The sequence below is a fragment of the Bombina bombina genome, chromosome 7 (genome assembly GCF_027579735.1).
Source record: "Bombina bombina isolate aBomBom1 chromosome 7, aBomBom1.pri, whole genome shotgun sequence".
NCBI classification, from domain to species: Eukaryota; Metazoa; Chordata; class Amphibia; order Anura; family Bombinatoridae; genus Bombina; species Bombina bombina.
The window spans coordinates 55,383,791-55,403,346 of record NC_069505.1 but is presented as its reverse complement, the minus strand read 5'-3'; the positions used below and the strand labels follow the sequence as shown (position 1 = coordinate 55,403,346).

The window sequence follows — 19,556 nt, the reverse complement described above, 5'->3', positions numbered from 1 at the left end:
AAGAAATACAGCTTCTATATTTCTCATGGCTAATATTATGACTAGAATATTATACAAATACATAAATATGCTCATACATACAATATATACATTGAAATGGGACTATAACATAAGCGATTTGCCAAACTGTAACAGTCCCCCGCTTTGTGGCCTTGAAAGCTTTAGCCAATGGCCACACATTATGTATCTTGCTTGTGTATTTCTCCCATAATCAGACCCTTACTAGACAACCTATGCATTATTACAAAGTATTATGTACAGTATCATGCTATAACCCATGGTAATGTGTTCCGTGAGATGAAGTTTAATTTAGCAAAGATTAACATGACTAGCCAATAGCATTAATTATGCTATTTGACACTGGTGCTGGCATCTGGAAGCTTGGTATCCTTATGTAGGACAAGATCTGTACATCCATCAGTCCATTTTGTACGTCTTAAAACTGAAGTGACACCTTCTTGTACAAACATTTGTTATGAGGGCAAAGGCACGTATACACTTTCGTATTGGAACAGTTTTTCTTTTCTTCTGTCACAGGGGCCTGCTAGATAAGTGGTGATATTTTAGTAAACTTATCACCTTGCAGCGCCACAAGTCCATTTTCTTAGTATATGCACATGCAAGTAAAGGGTTTCGAATTCAGTGGAAATGTTGTGAACACAGGAACCTGTGGTGGCCTCTTCTCATGCTGTAGTCACCGTGAAATGATGTGGGTCCCTGGCTCTGTAACATGAATGTACCCCTTTTGATGATCCACTTGCATAGCTGCTACTTCCTTCAGGGATGATGGTAGTGTCTTTGTGATAGGTTGTGACAGGATCTTGAATCTTCCATCTTCTTCTGTCTCTGGGATGTTATTTTCTATCTTGAAGTAATATCATCAGCAGAGAAGTCCCAGATCTACACAGCACATCTTCAGTAGTTAAAAAAAACTTACTTGGCATAATCAAAGCTATTGACAGTGGTGTTGGTATCCCAAATCTTGGAGAGGTAAATACTGCCATTATTCTCCTGAGAATTATATTCTCTTTTGACATTCATCTCACACCTGATAGGTTTGAACACAAAACCATATAGGTTATAACTGAAAAATCAACATATTTATGTTACTCAGATTAAAATATTAACCAACATATAAACACAAAAAAAATAAATAAAACAAAAATAATTCCCTACACCTTCTACACTAAGTATAATACACTTTAAACCAGATGTCTACCTGACTTCCCTAAAATGGTCTAATACCTATTATGTATATTATTTTATATCATGGTATTCATGATGTTTTTAAGGTCATAAATGTACTGGGTAAGACACATTTCTATCAGAACCTCAATACCTTATAGAGATGGTATTAAAACTGGAATCCCACTTTGCTTTAATAAATATATATAATTAATCATTAGGATTTGTGGATAAATACTAATTTATAATTAATCTTTTCCTCAGGCTTTAATAATAAAGAAAAAAAAAAATTTAGTTAATGTTTGGATTTTAATGAGAAAGGGATACCATCCTATATGGAGGTATTGAGCTTCTGTTAATTATTTAGATTGAATGGAAGTTCTGTATGATAAAGTAAGTCTCTGAATTAAAATTTATCATAGCATATTTAAAACTAAATTAAGATACACATATATACAACTTTCAGTGATAACATGCTGCAATGCTGCTTTTTGCTTTGGTTACTACAGTAAGTCTATCCAAAGAATGCCCATTAATTGTGATACAAATTATTATTAACAGGCATAGTATATCAGTACAATAACTATAATGAAATATCATTGGAGATGTTGTTTCTGCGTTTCTGCTCAGCTGTTGGGATTCTGAGGAAGCATTTACAGCTATCCATCACTGGTTTTCGATTTTTCTAGAAAAAAACAAACAAAACAAATGTAATTACTTTTCTAATTGAACAACTATTATTTACATTTTGGAAACATCTCTTGGACATCCCTCTCTTAAATTTTATAATACTGCTCTAAAGCAATCCAAAATATTTTGAGCACATAATTTTGTTAAAATCATTTAAGATTATTTTTCCTAGGGGTAATACAACTGGCAAATGTGCTTGAAACATGCCATTTTGATCTCAGGTCTGTGACAAAAACAAACAATGGAGTGAAGAACATTTTGTAAACATGCTGGGAGACAAAGGGCGAATGTGCCTCAGGACCACCAATAGGTAATTCTATTCTAAGGTAGGCACACCCTATTTTAACTGTTTAACAATTTAACAAACAAGTGCCCAGACAGGAGGACACTTCCCTGAAAGACATCTCTCCCCCCCCCCCCCTTGGGCACAATGCTTGTTTATAACTAATTAAAGGCTGTAGTAGTCACAAAAACAATGGTAATAAAATTATACTCACCATTGCTGTAAAAATACCACCTATCTCTGTAAGAAAGATTCCTCCATGCTTCTCTTCATTACATGTGTTGGGTTGGAGCTGAAAAATACTCTTTGTAGAAAATAGATTTAGATCATGTAACCATTTTGCATATGATTTTTGGTAACCATGGGATGTATCCAAACTCCTAGTGTACCTCTGTTTTTCCAAGAAATGAGGAAAAACAGGTTTACATTGTAGATCATAACAATACTGTTTTTCTTTAAAACCATTAATTGTATCCATGATTTCCACCCATCTGTTGCTCTGTAAATCATTTGTTAATATGTCAAGTTCCAAAACCTCAACTACAATATCTGTTTTAGTTCTTAATGCATTCCCCAAACATATTTTGAAGAGATCCATGTTCTCATTTTTAAGCAAATCACTGCAGATATCATTGTGTAACTGTGGCATTTTTACAGTATAATTTGGTAATTTAGATACACATTTATCACTCTTTTTGAGCTGTGCAATTTTGGCCTGAACTTGCTCTAAAACTTGAATTTGGCATTGTAGTAATTAAAATTGGTGTGGAGTGGTTGTTAGATACAGTATTTGAAATATTGCCTCTGGTAGCAGGGCATAACACAGGTTTTGCTAGAAAAACAGGGATTTCACCTATGTTTACTGAATTTGCATTATAATTATTCACTGTATCTTTTAAAATCAAATTGATTGTTTTATCGGTTTTGTTGGAATTATCAAATAAAATTACATTCCTTGTCTCCCCCACTTTGTCACAGTTATTTAATGAATATGTTTGGGTGGATGCATCTTTTTTCAAAGTTTGTAGCAAATGAGTATTTTGTACACTTTGTGATTGTGTAAGTTTATTTTGGATAACTTTATTTTCACAAATTATATTATCCATTTCATTTTCTGTTTTAATCAATTTTTCCTTACACATTTTAAGTTCTGTTTGTGCAGTAGCACAGTTCTCATCACTTTTTTTTCTTTTAAGCATTTTATTTCATCATTAAGTGATGTTAAGAAACTGACTTTACATTCCAATTTGTCAATGTCTTTTTCTTTCTGGTCAATTTCTTTTTCTTTGAGAATTAAATTTACTTTAGAATTGTGAAGGGCGTCATTTAAAACTTCTATTTTGGCATTCATTGCCAAGCATGCAGCAAACATACTTGCTACTGCTCTGCCCTTTAATTTTTTACTTTTTTTTAGAGAAATTCATCTCTTTTTCAAATAAATCCTGGATATATTTCCAAGGATTCTCTTTTTCATGAACATCACAAGCAAAATCTTTACTTTTGTGACTTGTGATGTAAGTAACTACAAAACTTTCTAATGCAGATATTGTAGCCATCTTGGAAAAAACTCAAACAAAATGATAATAAAGTAAAAAAAATAAAAAATAAAATCAAATTAACAAAAAAAAAAAATTCCCTTAATTATGTACTACTTGTAATACCATTAATTGCCAAAACAAAACGAGAATAAAAAAAAAATAATCAAAGGCAAGACAAGTTAGTAGAGGGAAACCTTTTCAATATTAATAAAACAAAGCTTCCCTTTGCTTAACCGGCAACAATATTTATTTAATTAAAAAACAAACGTTTTAGGTTTAATCCTCTCTTGAGGGATTTTACTGGTTCAAAATGAAGCCAGAAATAAGCTTATTTTATGCAATGAATAAATGTGGGGGTCGATCCGATAAAAATCGTCGCCCGCAAAAGCCGGCGACGCCAAGAATTGCGCGGATTTGGTATCCTATATACGGCGTAAGCTAGAAGTTACGCGCGTAGATTTCTGGCGTCGCCCGTAGTTTTTTGGCCCATAGACTGACATATAAAACACGCGCAATTTGCTATCCTATATACGGCGTAAGGACTTACGCGCGCAGATTTTTCTAAATCTACGCCATTCTCAGCTCGCCACAAATTGAAGGCGCAGGTACCCTTGCACTGACTTAGAAACCAACGTAACTCTCAGAAGGCCTAACAAATGCATGCCTAACAATATACATAGCAGCAGCTTGTTCACAAATAGTTAACCTCTTAAAAGCATTTATTATTCCTGCCCCTGCAAGTGTGTCAAACCAATCACAAACAACACAACCCCTCACCTGCAACCTTAAAACACCTGCAAATGCACACCCTCATTAGCCACCATGTTTCCCTTGCAGTATATAGCATTTAGAGTGAGACAGCATCGTGGGGCACAAGGGGTGCTGGAACCCCTACAAGCCCCTGTTTTGGATGGTATCCCTGCTGCTGAGGTCCCTGGTCATGGTGCTGTAGCTGTCCCTGCTCCAGCTGCTGCTGCTGCCCTCCCTGATCCTCCTGCTGTTGTCCCTGTTCCTGGTGCTCCCCATGCTGCTGTTGCTGCAGCTGCCCATAGGCCAGCAGGGCCTATAAGACGAAGGCATCAGCAGAGGGGAAGAGCACCAAGGGTACACAGGGTTAGGGTCACCCTGTTTGGGATGACAGAAGTGGAGGTCAGGGAAAAATATCGCTTGACATCTGCAAGCCTCATTAACCTATATGAGGTGTTGAAGGATGAAATTGACCCTCAAGCGTATAGGAACCGAGCTCTGACTGGTATGCAGAAGCTGTTGTGTGTTGTACACTTCCTGGCAACTGGCTCATACCAGTCAACAGAGGGGCTTGTGTCTGGCCTAGCGCAGTCTACCTTCTCCAGGATTCTAGGGGAGGTTCTGACTGCTCTAGATAACCAGACACAACGATACATTCATTTCCCCCATACCCCCCAGGAATGGAACCGTCTTAAACAAGGCTTCTATCGACTGGGGGGTATTCCTAATGTCATGGGGGAAATTGATTGCACACATGTGCGTATTGTGGCCCCACATGAGGAGACAATCCTCTATATTAACAGGAAAGGGTTTCACTCATTGAATTGCCAGATGGTCTGCGATACCAATCTGAAATTCTTACATGTGTATGCAGGCTTCCCAGGGAGTGCACATGATTCCTACATCCTGCGCCAGACCTCCTTATTCAATATGTTTGAAAATGGAACACTTTCGGGAGGATGGCTGCTTGGTGAGTACCTTCATTCTGTCTGTATATTTCTAATAAAGGGACACTAAACACATATTGTCATCTCATGTGTCAGATAGAGAATACAATGTTAAACAGCATTATAATTCACTTCTCTTATATCATTTTATTCATTCTTTAAATATATTTTTTTTTAAATTTTCTAATTCACATATATGAGCCAATCATATGAGGCTTCTATGTGCAGCCACCAATCAGCAGCTATTGAGCATATCTAATATGCTTGTCATCAAGAGTTATCTATAGAATGGAGAAAATGATCTAATCAAAGTTAATTATCAAGCTGCTAACAATTGCAGGTTCTTATGAAATGGACAGTCTAGTATAAATTGCTCTTCCATTATTCAGATAGGCCTTTGAATTTTAATTAACTATCCTGATTACTTCCATTAATATTTTGATGAAATCTATCTTTTATATGTGATTCATGTTGTGTCCCTTTAAAGCACATGATGTACCTGTAGTAATCCAAACACATATGTTACATGACAGGTGACGCAGGGTACGGCTGCAGACCATGGCTATTAACCCCCTTGGTGCACCCCATTACAGAGCCACAACTCAGGTACCAGGAGGCACACATAAGAACAAGGAATGTCATTGAAAGGAGCTTTGGCCTATTAAAAACCAGGTTCAGGTGTCTGGATGTTACAGGCGGAGCACTACAGTATAACCCCAACAAAGTGTGTTCCATTGTCAATGCTTGCTGTATTCTACACAACATTGCTGTGGACACACGTTTGTTGGGGGACATTGACCCAGAGCAGCAGCAGCAGCTGGTTCCTGTACCTGAGGATTTGGACAGGGGGACACTGAGGGGGAATGAAGTGAGGGATTATGTCATCCGGGAATACTTCACCTGTAAGTTACTTATTCATAATTACAGTAAACCGTAACATTCACATGTATTATGATGTTTGACAGTACCTCACCAACCATTGCATGTGTATATATCATGTCTTGCAGAATGTAAAGGTTTGGATTTCCACTGCATGTAAGTGAAAGTACTACATCCCAACCCCCTTCCCTTAAAGGGACACTATACCCAAACATATTATTTCATGATTAAGGATAGAGAAGATAAATTATAACAAACCTTATAATTGAAATAAATTACCTATTTTCATTATTAATTTAGATATACTTTAATGAAGACATAGAAATGCACACAGTGAAGAAATTGCAGGAGGCATCTATATACAGCTACTAATCATCAGCTACCAAACACATCTTGATATTTTTTTCAGCAAAGAATATCAATAGAATGAAGCTACAGAAATAATAGAATGAAATTATAGTTTAATTTAGAAATTATCTTCACCTTCAAAATCATGAAGTAAAAATATTTGCTTTAATGTCCCTTTAACAACCCTAATTACTGTATATTTATAATTTGTTTAATTCATGTTTAGTTCACTATCATTAAGAATGAGGATAATGGATATTTATACCTTATGTTCACACATTCTTTAAATATATTATTAGTTATATATACCAACGTGTCAATTTATATTGGATGTGAGAAACCTTGATGTACATCCTAGAAGTTAATATTACTATATGTACCGTTGAGACACAACCATGTCATGTTGTTTATTGAGCATGAATATGTCATAAACATTATAATAATACCTTTTTGGTCCATTTCAACACAGGTATTATTATATGTTTTAACAATATTACTGTACTAAAACACAACTCACATGGATGTGGATGACAATTAGATAGTAAATAACAGAGGACAAGATTTTCAAAGAAATTGAATAATATTTTTTTTTTTTAGGCCTCTTAGATGAGGGGCCTGGTGTGGGTCTTCTGCCTCTCCTGGGTTGTGTGGATACACTAGGAGTGCTGGTCACAGAGGAGATACTTGATGCCATGTCCTGCTGTTGGGTGAAATGCTCCACCAAAGCCCCCAACAGTTGATTCTGTTCCCTCCATCTTTGGTCACTTTGGATTTGCATGTCCGATATTACACGTAGCATTTGGTTCTGATTTTGGACCATAGCTGATAGCGATGCTGCCATGTCCCTTTGCAGCTCATTCGACCTCTGTTGCAAACGGTGTTGGGTTCTATGGAACCTGTGTTGTTCCCTCTGCATATTCTGACACGTTTCCGTTAGAGTCTCACAGGTCAAAGTTTGCCTCCTCTGTAGTGAGATATATTCATCACCCATGGCAGAACTCAATTGATCCATGGGCTCTTCATCAGCAGGGACAATAGGCTCTCTTTCAATGACGTGTTCCTCAGCTGGAGGTGCCAGAACAACAACCTCAGCTGGAGGTGCCAGAACAACAACCTCAGCTGGAGGTGCCGGAACATTAACCTCAGCTGGAGGTGCCGGAACATTAACCTCAGCTGGAGGTGCAGCAACAATAACCTCTGTTGGAGGTGCAGCAACAATAACCTCTGTTGGAGGTGCAGCAACAATAACCTCTGTTGGAGGTGCAGCAACAATAACCTCTGTTGGAGGTGCAGCAACAATAACCTCTGTTGGAGGTGCAGCAACAATAACCTCTGTTGGAGGTGCAGCAACAATAACCTCTGTTGGACGTGCCGGAACATAAACTGCAGCTGGACGTGCAGGAAGAGATATCTCAGCAGGAGGTGCAGCCACAGGGATATGAGCTGGAGGTGCAGGGCGATGGATTACAGTTGGTGGAGCCCTTCCAACTGAAGATGATGGTCCAGATGTCGGGATGGACCGATAGTCCCAATGTCCGCTGGTGTGCATCCACTCAGCCTGCTGGTATACTCCTGTGGTGCCCTGATATTCTTGGGGGGGGGGGGGGGGAAATACATCTACCCTTTGGGGCTGGTGGGGCTCCCCCTCCAAGCCATAGGAATATTCCTCCTGCCACGGGTCCTGCCAGGTATCCTCCTCTAATGCAGGTGGCATGATATGTGGATGTTCAATCGACGCAGTCCAAGACATCTCATGCCTGGCATACTCCTGCTGTCGTATCTGTACCGGTGGTTGTGGTGGACATATATTTAGAACCGGTGTTGGGGGATTCATGGGCATAGGCACCCTGGTGACTGGAGGTTCTGTGAAGGAGTCAAATGATGAGAGTGATTAGTACAGTCACATATCTATCCATGTGGGCATACAATTTACATGCTAGGGTCTATCCACATTCTCATGTCAAACTCTATAACATGCTTGTGCACATTGAGATTTGTGATATGAGGGTTTGTAATATGCTAATTATACATGTATGTGTTTCATACAATAGTTCTGTGTACATGTCAGTGATGGAGAAAATGTGTTCTTTAAGTGACACTATGGTTGTGATGACTATGGTGTCCATTTACTGAAAGGTCTACATGTGGCTTGTGGCCTGTGTTACTCTGAGACATGTTAGTATTTCACTATTCTACCTCATATCATGAATTTCAATGTGTTAAGTAGCATTAAATGGACATGCAAAACATATTGATTATTTAATGATTCAGCTAGACAAGCATGGAATTATAAAAATATTGTAATTTACTTCCAGTAGCTAATATGCTTCATTATCTTGATATTCTTAGCTGATATGCATTTATTGATAGGCTCAGAAGCTGCTGATTGGTGGCTGTACATCAATGCCTCGTGTGATTGCCTCACCCATGTGCATTGATATTTAATAAACTAAGATTTTCAAAATAATAATTAAATATAGATAATGGAAGTAAATATGGATGTTGTTTAAAACTATATTCTCTATCTGAATAATGAAAAAAGATCTTTGTGTTTCATGTCCCTTTAATGTTAAATATCATTGTATATTTAGTTGTTACTAATCAAAATACCATGATCCTCATTGTGTACATGAATGTGTGACAATATAGGATGTTATAACACAAATACATATTATACTAGTGTGTGGGATGTTACTCACCAGCATGCTGTGCTGATGTTGCAGTCCCTGAGTCACGAGCCCCTGGAAGTCCACGGACTGCTGTGAGGCTCAGGGACCTACGAATGAGCTCCTGCCACTCATTGTATTCTGCCTCATAGTGAGGCCCACCTCCTGTTGCCCTCTGGGAGATTGCTTCCTGGCCCATCCTCTCCTTGACCCTCCTCTTGCAATCATTCCATCTCTTCTTAAGCCCGTCAACATTCCTCCTCTGTTGGGACACTCCATTGACGGCCTCCACCACCTTCTGCCAAGCATCCTTACGCCTCCGGGCAACTCCTTTGCCCTTCTCTTGTCCAAAGAGGGCATTATGGTTCTCCAGGACAGCCTGGACGAGAGCAAGGGTTTCGGCAAAACTGAAATTGGGACACCTCATACGCTCCTCGTCCTGGGCTGCCTGGCTCCCTCCCTGGGATGTCCCTGGTGTGGGTTCCTCCCTATCCTCTCCCTCCTCCCCCCTTCTATCCCCATGTGCACCCTCTATCCCTCTTCTCAGTGTGCCTGGCCTTTGGGCAACCCCACTCCCATCCTCCCTTCTGGCTCTCCCTCTCCCCACTCCGCTCACTCCCTGACGGGAACCCTGCTGCTCCTCCTGTACATAATCCTCTCCCTGCGACTCCCCTTCCCTCCTCCCCCCAGCCCTATCTCTCCCTGACATCCTCACACTACACACACTCACACACTCACACTCACTCCCACTTCAATCACACACAATCACAACCAGACACTCAGCCTTTCAAACTGTAAAAGATAAATAAAGAGTGTTGGGTGTTATCAAAAAAAAGTGTTGTGTATTTTGTATATGTGTGTATGCAAAATGTGTGCAATATGAAAAAAAGTGTAAGTAAATGTACTGGCTTAACAATCCAACCAACAATCCGACCTAACTAACTTTTGATGATGCTCCTTTCTCACTACTCTTACCACTAATCTCTCTACTCGCTGTAGTGTGCTGTAGCTCCAAGAACCAACCAAACACACTAAAGAAATGGCGGCTGCGCAGGGGTTTAAGTATGATTTTTGAATCTCGTCATTACGTGGCGCATCTCTTAGAACTGGCGTTATTTTTTACGAGTCGTAGGCTAATTTGCATAAAACTACACTTTATTGAGACTTTACGTGAACAAAAAACAGGCGCAAGTACTTGCGACGACTAAAAGGTGTATTTGCGCACATTTTGGCTGCTCGTCGGTTTTCATGACTTACGCCAGTTTAGCATCTGACGGCGGTGAATATTGGATAGCTCGAGTTGCGAGCTGAAACTGCGGGCGACGCGGGTTACCTCGCTTGCGCCGAAAACTACGACCTATATCGGATCGCGCCCGTGGTTTTATCACTGTTGAACGGCTGGAGCAGCCTGATTCGCCTAATAATCTTCTATGGTCACAACCATAGCTAGAAATTGTTGTAAATGAATACCAACAGTTAAACTATATTTGTTTCAAATGATGAGGATTCTTTGAATAGAAGTAAACGTTCCAACAAGGTATTACTACTAGCTCAATAAACAGAATATACTATAATTCAGTTATTGCTGGTGGCTGCCTCAGCCTGACACTGCTAGTAGCCTCACCATACGTGTAAAACATATATGCCGGATAAAATATCTTAATGGAGACGTAAATTTCTATTACCTGACGTGGTTCGCCAACTCTTAAATGTAAACTCTTAAATTTACTGTTGGTTTCAAAATACACAATTATTTATTAGATCAGCTATAAAACATAAAATGGCACAATATTCAATGCATAGGCCTAAAGACAATAACAATGAACATTTACTTATCAGACAAATATACATTTACACAAACATACATGACATAGGTACCTTGGGATTATCTTGTGAACAGTCTGGATGTTTCTGCTAGCTTCCTGTCCTCATCCTCCCCTCTCTCCCCTGATTCCTGACTAACTCTTGTTCTATATATTCAGAATTGTCCCATCTGTTAGTATTGCTTTGATGCAATTGGTTAATTTGTTTCCCACTTCACCATATTTGGAAAACTGAATTCCATTGGTCCTAGCTGTTTACATGTAAATAGGGCTATTGTTGGGGGTGGATAGCTATAAGTCATATGGCTTGGACAGCTGTTCTGATTGTAAGGTCAGATGTTCTTTTGTCCATGATAACCTGTTATCTACCATCCACACCCCAACAGGTACATGAAAGACTCCTATTTACATGTAAACATTTGGTGACTTATTGAATGGGAGTAAGCCTGAAAAAATAACTCCTTTGTTTACCATATCTTGATTCTTTTTGAGATAGACAGGGCATGGTAAACAAAAAGGCTTGTATTGCTTCTGTTCTTGAGACAGGGCAGTAAACAAAAGACTTCATAGCTTTTGTAACTGAAATAGAGCATAGAAAGAAATACAGCTTCTATATTTCTCATGGCTAATATTATGACTAGAATATTATACAAATACATAAATATGCTCATACATACAATATATACATTGAAATGGGACTATAACATAAGCAATTTGCCAAATTGTAACATTACTATACCTTGCTTCTCTAACAGTCCTTATAAATGCTATTATTAAACCACTATATTTTAAGTTCTCACTTTCTCTTATAGGCCAGTTTTGCCAGACTTCCTCCTTGTTGGTCTCTGATCTTTAGGGACTGCTCCAGGACTAGTCTCTGGTCCAGGGTCACTCAGGAACTTCAGAATGCTTGGCTCCAAAAGTTTCACTATGCACTGTCCAAAACTGCAGACCCTCTCCAACATTCCAGTCATGGCAGGCCCCAGAACTTCTGCTTCCACTCTAAGCAGATTGTACACAACTAGTTCCAACTGTATATATATATAGTAACATAACTAGTTAGGCCAGTCCCCACTCCAGCCAACTCAGGATGTCTCTCTGGGAGTAGGGAGTTCCTGGCACCTTGCTTTCCAACAGTTGACCATATACCTTTTTTGATTTGAATTCTCAAATTGATCCAAACCTATGTGAATATGGAATTTTGTGGCGCTATACAGATAAGTGATATTTCATGCATACTAAACCATTTCTTACGCTTGGATGTGTCTGCTCTTGAGAAATCTGCATTAAAGTTACCTATGCGAGTTTGTCTTCGTTTGTGTAGTGAGATTCAACTTTTACAAAGGCATGTTTTTATTATATATTCAGATTAATGATTTTGCAGTTACATTCTAGTATTTAAATGTTATTTTGCTTCAGTAATCAAGCTTATTCTCATTGCTCTCTTACATCTTAGGTAACTTTTTATGTTTAGCTAATACTACTGAACTTTAAGGAAATAAATGGATAAGTATGGAAACCATATATTGACTCCTTCACCATACTTTGCATGTCTTCTTTCATCTATCCAACAGAAAACAGGATAATAGAACTTTCTTTCATGTAATTAGCAAGAGTCCATGAGCTAGTGACGTATGGGATATACATTCCTACCAGGAGGGGCAAAGTTTCCCAAACCTCAAAATGCCTATAAATACACCCCTCACCACACCCACAAATCAGTTTTACAAACTTTGCCTCCCGTGGAGGTGGTGAAGTAAGTTTGTGCTAGATTCTACGTTGATATGCGCTCTGCAGCAGGTTGGAGCCCGGTTTTCCTCTCAGGGTGCAGTGAATGTCAGAGGGATGTGAAGAGAGTATTGCCTATTTGAATTCAATGATCTCCTTCTACAGGGTCTATTTCATAGGTTCTCTGTTATCGGTCGTAGAGATTCATCTCTTACCTCCCTTTTCAGATCGACGATATACTCTTATATATACCATTACCTCTACTGATTCTCGTTTCAGTACTGGTTTGGCTTTCTACTACATGTAGATGAGTGTCCTGGGGTAAGTAAGTCTTATTTTTGTGACACTCTAAGCTATGGTTGGGCACTTTTATATAAAGTTCTAAATATTTGTGTTTAAACATTTATTTGCCTTGATTCAGGATGTTCAATATTCCTTATTTCAGACAGTCAGTTTCATTATTGGGATAATGCATTTGAATGATCATTTTTTTCTTACTTTAAAATTTGACTTTTTTCCCTGTGGGCTGTTCCTTCATTGTGTCCTAATCCTAAGAATTCTAAGGAAAGATCGTTGCATTCTTTGGATGTAGTTAGAGCTTTGAAATATTATGTTGAAGCTACTAATAATTTCCGAAAGACTTCTAGTCTATTTGTTATCTTTTCCGGTTCTAGGAAAGGTCAGAAGGCCTCTGCCATTTCTTTGGTGTCTTCGTTAAAATCTTTGATTCATCATGCTTATGTCGAGTCGGGTAAAGCTCCGCCTCAAAGGATTACAGCTCATTCTACTAGGTCACTTTCTACTTCCTGGGCGTTTAGGAATGAAGCTTTGGTTGATCAGATTTGCAAAGCAGCAACTTGGTCTTCTTTGCATACTTTTACTAAATTCTACCATTTTGATGTGTTTTCTTCTTCTGAAGCAGTTTTTGGTAGAAAAGTACTTCAGGCAGCTGTTTCAGTTTGATTCTTCTGCTTATAATTTCTTTTTTTTTCATTATAAGATTTAAACTTTATTTTGGGTGTGGATTATTTTCAGCGGAATTGGCTGTCTTTATTTTATCCCTCCCTCTCTAGTGACTCTTGTGTGGAAGATCCACATCTTGGGTATTCATTATCCCATACGTCACTAGCTCATGGACTCTTGCTAATTACATGAAAGAAAACATAATTTATGTAAGAACTTACCTGATAAATTCATTTCTTTCATATTAGCAAGAGTCCATGAGGCCCGCCCTTTTTTGTGGTGGTTATGATTTTTTTGTATAAAGCACAATTATTCCAATTCCTTATTTTTTATGCTTTCGCACTTTTTGTCTTATCACCCCACTTCTTGGCTATGCGTTAAACTGATTTGTGGGTGTGGTGAGGGGTGTATTTATAGGCATTTTGAGGTTTGGGAAACTTTGCCCCTCCTGGTAGGAATGTATATCCCATACGTCACTAGCTCATGGACTCTTGCTAATATGAAAGAAATGAATTTATCAGGTAAGTTCTTACATAAATTATGTTTTTTTATTGAATCCTCATGGTGCCATTGTCTGAAGCCTGTAGATCCATTCAGTCTCCCTTTGTAAGATTAGTTTGACAACGTCACCACCCCTTGGGGGTCTCTTGACCTGATCAATCGGCATGCACCGTACATCCGCCACTGTGTATTTTGCATTCACAAAACGAATGGCCACTAGATGCTCACTGGTGCCCTTTAGCGCTTGTCGGATCGTGGATCTATGATTGGCCATCCTCTCTTTGAAAGGGCGTTCAGTCTTGCCAACATATGTCAGTCCAAAACCGCAGAGAATGGCATGCGCGAATATAGCTACAATTATGAATGAAAACAAATGGATATAATAAAGGTGAAAGGAAAATGTATAGAAAAAGAAACCAATATGACCATAAGATGAGAGATTATAAAAAGTTTTGGTAGTGTGTGAGAAAACCAGAGTCTACATTAAGTCCTTCATTTCTGGTGTTGAAATGTGTGATCATTTTCATCTCAAACGTCTTTCGTTCATGTGAAATTTCCTTTAAGGACTTTAATCCTGAGGTTTAGGATGGAGTGACCAGTCTGGGTGAAGTGATGACTAACTTGATGCTTTTTTTTTATTTTGCAGCCTCCCCAGAAACTTGTAACAGCACTCCAGTCTCCGATCTGACTACAAAGGGGAAAAGAAGGGAACAGGCGCAACAGCGACTCAACGTATCTTTTTATTACATAAACACATAAAACATACGCTATTGCACTTACAAGATTGCAATGAATAAAAAGCCTTTTGTAAAAGATAATCCAATCCTTCTGATCAGTAGTGCATAGTCTTAAGTTGTTAGCAAATGTTTGTCCTTGGATGGAGCCCTCGTGTTGTATCGGTCCGGTCTCTTTCCAATCGCACTATGTGCAGATGCTTTAACTCTCGGTTTTACTTTTTCAACCCCAGGCTTCCAAATAAAGTTATTTCCTCTGAACGCGTTTCATCCGCTGCACGGGCGGACTTTGTCAGATGATTTCGGAATGTTTTGTTCAAAAACCGGAAGGGTTTTTAAATTTGCCAGGTTTCTTCTTGGCCCGCCTCCCTGGCTTGACTGACAGCTTAATGCGGTATTACGATGTAGCAGACAAAGCTTAACACTTGTTAATTTGTAACAAAGTTTTTAGATGCTACTCAGTGTGTGTATCCACCTAGTTTCAGCTTGTCTTAGCCTTATTAAACGATCTGTAGTATTAATATCTTTAAATTCTAATACTTTAACTGTGATGCCCTCACTCTTACAGTTATTTTTATATTTACAATGGCGAGATACACTGTGCCCTTCTAACCCATTCTGGATGTTGTTTTGATGTTCATACACTCTTCTTTTTATCTTTATCTTTGTGTGACCTATATATATCAGTCCACAAAAACAGGTTAGTTGTTATACAACGAATGTGGAATTGCACGTTGTCCTACATTTAATGTCAAATTTTTTAGTTCTAGTCCAATTCATTGTGTACTTGCGTATTGTTTTGTCAATCATAGTGCACATACAACAATCCTTTCTATGGCATTTATATGTGCCATTTTTTAATGTTAGCCAATTGGATTTTTGACTAGATTTATTTGTTAGTTTACATTTTAACTTTGTGGGGGCTATAATACTTTTTAGATCTGTTTGTTTATCTAGAACATCTTCCAATAAAGGATCAGCTCGTAGTACGTTCCAATGTTTGTTGAGGATGGATTTGATTTCCCTTTGCACCCTCATTATAAGTAGTAATGAATTTAATGCTTTCTTTTTTATATTTATATTGTTTTCTATTTCAGTTTTCTTCCTTAAGAGGTTTGCTCATGGGACATTCAATCCTTCGGTTCTAGCTTTTTCTATACATTTTTTTTTATACCCCTTTTGTTTGAATTTTTCTGACAAAATATCTGCCTCTTTCTTATAGTCCTCAAGGTTGGTACAATTCCTACGAATACGTCTAAATTGACCACTGCTAGAATGTAAGTACCCGTTCCTGTCGGTGGGTTTCCTATAATTTTTAGTAGCCACTTTATTATTTTCATCAACATACAATATAAGATCTAAAAATTCTATTTCTTTTTCTGAGATTTTACTGCTAACATTTAAGTTAAAATAATTATCATTTAAAAATATTAGAAAATCTTCCGCCTCTATTATGGTACCAGTCCAGATCATTATAATATCATTGATGTATCTAAAATAACTATGTATGTGTTGTTTAAATCAATGTTCACCCCATATTTTTTCATTTTCAAACATCCCCATGTAGATATTGGCATAAGAGGGTGCCATATTTGTACACATAGTGGTACCTTGTATTTGATTATAATTTTTCCCCTCAAATGTAAAATAATTGTGTGTGAGGATATAGTTGATACAATCTGCTAAAAACTTAACATGTATTTGCGGTATATTCCAAGTGATACTTTGTGTTAAAACATGCTTTCACACCCTGGTTGTTGGCGATGTTGGTGTATAGTGAGGACACGTCGCATGTGATCCATAAAAAGTTATAACTCCAATCTAAGCCCTCAAATTTATTAATAGTATCAGTTGAATCTTTAAGGCAAGATTTGAGGCATTTTGCCATTGGTTGTAAGTACCAATCTACATACATTGATAGGTGGCTGCGTATAGAATCAATTCCTGAAACTATTGGTCTCCCCGGAGGTTTTTTTGGTTCTTTATGGATCTTGGGAATGTAGTAGAAAAATGGAATTTTAGGATTTTGTCTAAATAAAATTATACTCCTCACTATCAATAATATTTGGTTCCTTAGCTTTAGTTTAATATGCTACGTAATTCATTTCTATATCTCTCTGTGGGATTCTCCTCTAGTACCTCATACACATCACTATAACACTATAACAGGTAGTCTGTTCTATTCTGGACTACGATCCCCCTGCCTTTATCTGCTTGGTGGATGGTAATCTCTGTATTTTGGCTCCATTCTTTGAGAGCTTTTCTCTCTCTACTTGGAAGATTATCATTATACTTGTTGATAAATTTATTATATTGATCAAAATATTTGTGAAGTTCTTCTGACTAATTTGTTAAATGTGTGAATAAATTCGCCTTGCGCATGTAGGGGATAAAATGTTGATGGGGGTTTAAGCCCCCTATGTTCAATTTGAGTTTCTATATCGTAGACACTTAAATTTAACAATTCATTCTCACATTCTATTTGTTCTACTAATTCTTGTACAGAATTGTCATGTTCTAATTGTTTTAGAATACTGATTGATTTAATTTCATCTGAACTGATGTCTTGTACACTATATTTTTGTTTGTTATATTGATAGTCCTTAGCATAGTATCTTTTGAGGGTAAGTTTCCTGATATATTTTTGAAGGTCTATATAAGTTTCAGACTTGTTAGGTGGTCTTTTTGGAGCAAATTTTAGACCCTTAGATAAAAGACTTACTTCCTCCTCTTTAAGTTTCTTGCTAGATAAATTATAAATATCATTCGTGGCTTTATTTTATTCCATCTTTTTTGCTTGTTTCGCCCTGATTCGTAATCCTCCTCTGCATCCTCGCTTTGTTCCCACCCTCTTTTTATATTTCTCTGTCCCCCCTGATGCCTCCAATTGTCCTCTTTGTCTATTCTTGGCTGTTGGTAATGAAACCGGTACTGATCTTTCTGTTCGTATAAAAAACGACTCTGTTTGATGTTGGTTACCATAGTTACTATTGTTTATAGGGGGCATATTGGTTCGATGTCTATTAGTTTCCCATTTTGGTTTTGCTCCTTGTCTGTTCCATCTGGGGGATGCAGTATAGTTTTTATTATTGCTATTTGGATTTCTATATTCTCCTGTCAGGGGGTGGAATCTATTGTTAGTTGGTATATTGCTTGCTTGCTTGATTGGTGTCTATTTTGGTTCTATTTTGTTTCCCCATTTGTTTAGGCTGCTCTACTGTTTTTCTATCTTTTTTATTACTATTATCCTGAGCTGTTTTGGAGTGTTGATCTTTAATATGTTCATTTCTAGGGATTTTCTCCTTGTATATGTGTACCTTATCATTTGCATAGACCTCTTTAGCCCTCTTAAGTTTTAGTGCTTTATGTTCCATTAGTTCTTTTTCTAGTTCTTTATTTCTTTTAATGATATTATTAAATTGTCTGTCTGTCTCATTTTTTCCTCATTTTAAAGGGTTGTAATTTCTTCATGCACTCTTTAATGGCTACTTTAGATTTTTCTAATTTATGCTCTCTGTATTTAATTAATATTTTTATTAAAGTTATTTAGCATTCGTGCAGAGCTTCCTCCCATTCTGAAGAAAACTCAACTTCCTCTAATTCAAATAGACCTCTAGGGATATTATGTTTGGTATAGTTATCTAATAGGATCAAATCCTGCCAATCTTTAGTATCTGTAGTTATTAATTTTTCAAATTGTTTTAAGATACTGTGGGGGGTCATCAGTAGCATTATTTCCCAATTCTAGTAAATTAATATCCCTAACACGATTTATATTATAATCACTTATAGAATTTACTATTGGACTTGTATCTAAAATAGCCTCAGTTTCTTCCATAGCTGCAGCTGCTTGTAGTAGCACAATACCTTACAACACTTAAAATAAAGCAGCGCTCCTATTGGGTTCTCAGGGCTATGAAAATAGAAGTCAGTGCAAGTTTGAATAACACAATATACACTCTGGAATAATTGTAATAGTTGACTATAGTAGCTTTTATGCTAATTTAGGTCCCTAGTATTAATACCAATAAAAGCTATTATAGCAAATAAAGTGTCAATATATTATATCATACTTAAACCATAATAAAATGCAAGTTATAAATTGTATTCTAATACAAACAGTGAATGTTCACCACTCTCCACAATTGTCCATAACTATGAAAAGGTATCCGGACAAGGATTTTTAAAGCACAGTACCGTAAGTAAACAATGGTATAACTGTTTTCAACAATCCGTGTGGTGCACAGTGTGTGTAGTAGATATTCTTTCCTTGATGCTTTGCTTATTTTGCAGCCTCCCCAGAAACTTGTAACAGCACTCCAGTCTCCGATCTGACTTCAAAGGGGAAAAGAAGGGGACAGGCGCAACAGCGACTCAACGTATCTTTTTATTACATAAACACATAAAACATACGCTATTGCACTTACAAGATTGCAATGAATAAAAAGCCTTTTGTAAAAGATAATCCAATCCTTCTGATCAGTAGTGCATAGTCTTAAGTTGTTAGCAAATGTTTGTCCTTGG

General features: G+C 37.6%; 1 long non-coding RNA gene across 1 annotated transcript in view; it reads left to right on the top strand.

Moving 5' to 3' along the window:
- Positions 1-19,345, top strand: part of LOC128635748 (uncharacterized) — a 30,948-nt gene extending 11,603 nt beyond the window's left edge. Inside the window, exons 2-4 of the long non-coding RNA XR_008398575.1 lie at positions 14,945-15,030; positions 19,198-19,230; positions 19,326-19,345. This is a non-coding gene — a long non-coding RNA (uncharacterized LOC128635748). The remainder of the gene's footprint in view (positions 1-14,944; positions 15,031-19,197; positions 19,231-19,325) is intronic.
- Positions 19,346-19,556: the final 211 nt, after the last annotated feature.